Source organism: Galeopterus variegatus, unplaced genomic scaffold (assembly GCF_000696425.1).
Source record: "Galeopterus variegatus unplaced genomic scaffold, G_variegatus-3.0.2 Scaffold165, whole genome shotgun sequence".
Lineage (NCBI taxonomy): Eukaryota > Metazoa > Chordata > Mammalia > Dermoptera > Cynocephalidae > Galeopterus > Galeopterus variegatus.
In genome coordinates this window covers 12,307-16,613 of record NW_007726276.1, presented here as the reverse complement: position 1 = coordinate 16,613, position 4,307 = coordinate 12,307, and positions in this window count along the sequence as shown.

Here is a 4,307-nt window from a genome sequence, read left to right as displayed (position 1 = left end):
GGGGGGGGGGGGGTGTTCCTGTGGATCAGAGCTGCTCATACTTTATACTTAAGTCCATAACCCAGGACAGCTGGGTGCACATGTGCAATTATATCAGACAATAACCAAGTATAACACGTGCATATTTACATCAAACGCCTGGCAAGATTCTGAACATCTGAGGGGCCCTGACCATTTTCTTTCACTTTCCCTACACCATATTATTTATCTCCATTATCAGCTACAATCCCATTTCCTTGGGGGTTAATACTATCTGACTGAACACTTAGGTTGCCAGCACCTTGTGTTGATCCCTCTGACACCCCATGCCTTGCACAATGGCCTCAGAGTATCCTTGGCTTTCTCACCACCAGAAACCTTCACTTCCACTTTCCTCAGCACAGTCCTCCTAGACACACCTGTACTTTTTCATTATCTAAAAAATGTTTCCCCTCAGGTATCATCATGATCTCCATGATCCTTATCTCTGACCTCAATCTTCTACCTTTTCACTTCTCCCACTCCTAGACCAGCTTTTTCTTGACCCCAATAAAACCTCCAGTTTCCTGACCCCTCCATTTTCTCCCAGTGCAGACAAACTCTCTGATCCATCAATTCCTACAACATTTATCAGAAACCCTATTAGTGTCTCCATTTCACATTCCCTAAGGTACTTCAAACTTTGTTATTCTCCAGGAGCTACAAAACTATCACTTCTACCTATCATTCTCAGTAAGCAAACCTCAGTTCCCTCTATGAAAAAGCTGTCGTTCAATCTCCTGTTTAATGTACTACCAATTTATTTTCACACTAATCTCTTTCTCTACCATTTCCTGCATCTACCCAAAGACAATCACATTCAATATGCTTGGGATCCCCTTTCCTCTCATCTCCTAAAAGGGCATTCCACATCAATTATCCTGTTCTATTTCACTAAATTGTTCTCAGTTGGGTATCAATATATAAACATATTAATCTTTAATAGATTAAAATTTTAAAAAGAGCCTTCCCTCAACTTTAGCTTTTCTTTACATATGACTTTCTCTTTTTTTCCCCCCTCACAGATAACATTTAGAAGAAATTTTTCTGGGGCCGGCCCAGTGGCGGCACTGCTACAGTGCGCCGCTTGGGAGCGCGGCAGCACTCCCGCTGAGGGTTCGGATCCCACATACAGACCGGCCGCTCACTGGCTGAGCGAGCTGCGGGTGCAACACCGAGGGTTGCGATCCCGTTGCCGGTCACGAAAAAAGACAACAAGGAAAAAAAAAAAAAAGAAGAAGAAGAAGAAATTTTTCTACACTTACTGCCTCTTTCACAGCGCCTACACCACAGAGGTTACTTTTTAAATATTTGTTGAATAAATAAGTTATAACAGAAGTTCCCAAATAAAATTTGCTATTACTATTTTGGGACACACAAGATGCAGGTAATTTTCTGGGAGATGGAGATAAAGCGCTCCCGCCGAGGGTTCGGATCCCACGTACAGACCGGCCGCTCACTGGCTGAGCGAGCTGCGGGTGCAACACCGAGGGTTGCGATCCCGTTGCCGGTCACGAAAAAAGACAACAAGGAAAAAAAAAAAAAAGAAGAAGAAGAAGAAATTTTTCTACACTTACTGCCTCTTTCACAGCGCCTGAGGGTTGCGATCCGTTGCCGGTCACGAAAAAAGACAACAAGGAAAAAAAAAAAAAAGAAGAAGAAGAAGAAATTTTTCTACACTTACTGCCTCTTTCACAGCGCCTACACCACAGAGGTTACTTTTTAAATATTTGTTGAATAAATAAGTTATAACAGAAGTTCCCAAATAAAATTTGCTATTACTATTTTGGGACACACAAGATGCAGGTAATTTTCTGGGAGATGGAGATAAAGCTAGAGCTAAAAATAACACTCTCAGAGACCCAGACAAGAAAACTGAGCAGTTGCTGCTCTTAGAAGATTCTCAAGAATCTTCAGACAACAGTGACGGAAATCAGTTCCAGCTCCAGGGGTAGAATCTTCAGGCAGTGGTAATGACACAAGGCTGGCCAAGATAAAATCCATCACTTTTTCAGGGAACACTAGCGGAACCACACAAGACCTCGGTGACCTGGAACGGGTCACTGTATGACTGAGCCCAGTAGAGTGACACCTGGCGGAGGAGTGAATGGGGCCAAGATCCCTCCCAAACTTCACTAGCCAAGCTGTGTGACTTTGTGTGGTGCTGTGTCCACAGAGGGGAATGAAGGGACACACCTTTTACTAACTTGCACAAGGTAACTGAATGAGTAAGTGGCAGCCCTGACCTGGGAAACCAGGTCAGGCAAACACCTTTTAAGACATTCTACAAGATTCTTGTTATGGCTTGGATGGGGCCAGAAGTTCCCGCAAGGAACTTTCCCACAGGAAATTTCCAGTTTGCTACCATTTTTAGGCACCTTGACTCCATCCTAGACTGATAAAATATTGGCACAAAAGTATTTTCCATGTTTTCTTTGGCAAAACTGAGAGGGCAAAAAGAATCTGAATACCTGTGCACATACATGCAACTAGTTAGAGCACTAAGGAGCAATCAAGCAGAGAATGACAACCACAGTGGACATTTTTTCAACTAAATTATAAACGTCAGACTCAATATTTTCATTCATGGATGTGGATTTTACAAGGCAGCATGCTCATTAAATTAACATACATCAAGTGGAGTAGGACAGTTAACACCATGGAGAGTCAGATTAAATTTGAAATGATTGACTATTTGGAGAATTAAGTGAATATACACATGAAAGTTGTTGAAGACATTCAGGTGCGAGGTAATTCAGCCAGAAAGGAAAAACACCAAAGACAGGCAAAAGTATGACAAGAGTTACAAAATGGACACTGGAAAGACAGTATTATAATGAATCATAACATTCCTATGGATCAATAAGCATAACACTGGATAACAAAAATGGAAGCACAGCAATAGCAAAATCAAACATCAGGTCTTATTAAGTTAACAGCATTCACCTGTTTTCAACAGTATTCTGTTTTGTTTATGAATTAAAGCCTGCATAATTATTCTTGGTAGCCATCTCTGTTTTGTTAACATTGCATTACTAAAGCCACAATTGGTTAAGCATCTGTTGTGGTTTGAATGTAGTTTGTCCCTGCCAAAATTCATGGAAAGGCTTGGTCCCCAACGTGGTAGTGTTGGGAGGTGGAACCCTTAAGAGGTCCCCTAGGCCTAAAAGGAGGCATTTAGATCACGGGGGCTTTACCCTCATAAGCAGGTTGGTGTGGTTCTGCAGTAGTGAGTGAGTTCTCACTTTGGCAAGACTGGGAGAGTTCTCGGGAATGGATTAGTTCCTGCAAGAGCAGGTCGTTATAAATCAAGAAAACCCCTCATGTTCTGTCCCTTCACACATGTCCACTTCCCCTTTGACCTTCCACCATATATGAGACGCAACCAGAAGCCAAGCAGATGCTGGTGCCATGCTTCTTGGTGAGACAAATAAAGTCTCAAGTATTCTGTTATAGCAACACAAAATAGACTAAGACAGCATCTTAAGAAGAGGTCCACAAGGATCACCTGATTCTCCTGGGACTTTAGAGCTCAATATCCTATAGGCACAATTTATCCACAGTTCTTCTAAAAGTATAATTCTGTTCTTAACCATATGTGAATTTATCTTTCACGTCACACAATGTCAAAAGGTCTTGTTGATGTTCATCCCTACACTAAGATAGGTTTTTACTACCATGAGCGGTTTAGTACCAAATTAAAAAAATAAAAGATTCCATAATCTCATTCAAGATCATTGTACACTCTCAAATAGGGCAAACTGAATGAATCTTCATGTAGTTCTGCAATTTAATAAATTTTATTCTCAGATTGGCTTCACACATAATTAGAAAACTAAAAAATAAATACTACAAGAACCTGGAACTTGGAATTAACTTTACTTCTACTTTTTATACTCAAGGTGTCAATATACAAGCTGAAGCTATAAAATAGCTTATTTTTATTTTGTCCATCACTTTTACATGTCCTTATATAAACCTTTATAATAATCTTTTATTATAAAAATATAAGGATAAAGAAGTTATATTTTTTGGTTTTATCAACGGTGGGGTTGGATTTTCACTGTTCTATCTACAGTGTCTTTACTCAATCCCCATTAAAATTAATAGGATGTCAGATGGCTAGCTCATTAACAGGACAGCAGCCAGAAAATGACATTTACACAGAGATTGACAAGAAACTCCTAAACACAATTATTTGACCAAATATTCTAACTGGAGTCTATAAGCAGACTGTAAACTATCTCGATTAAAAACAAATTTCGGGCCTGTGGTGTACTCGGTAGAGT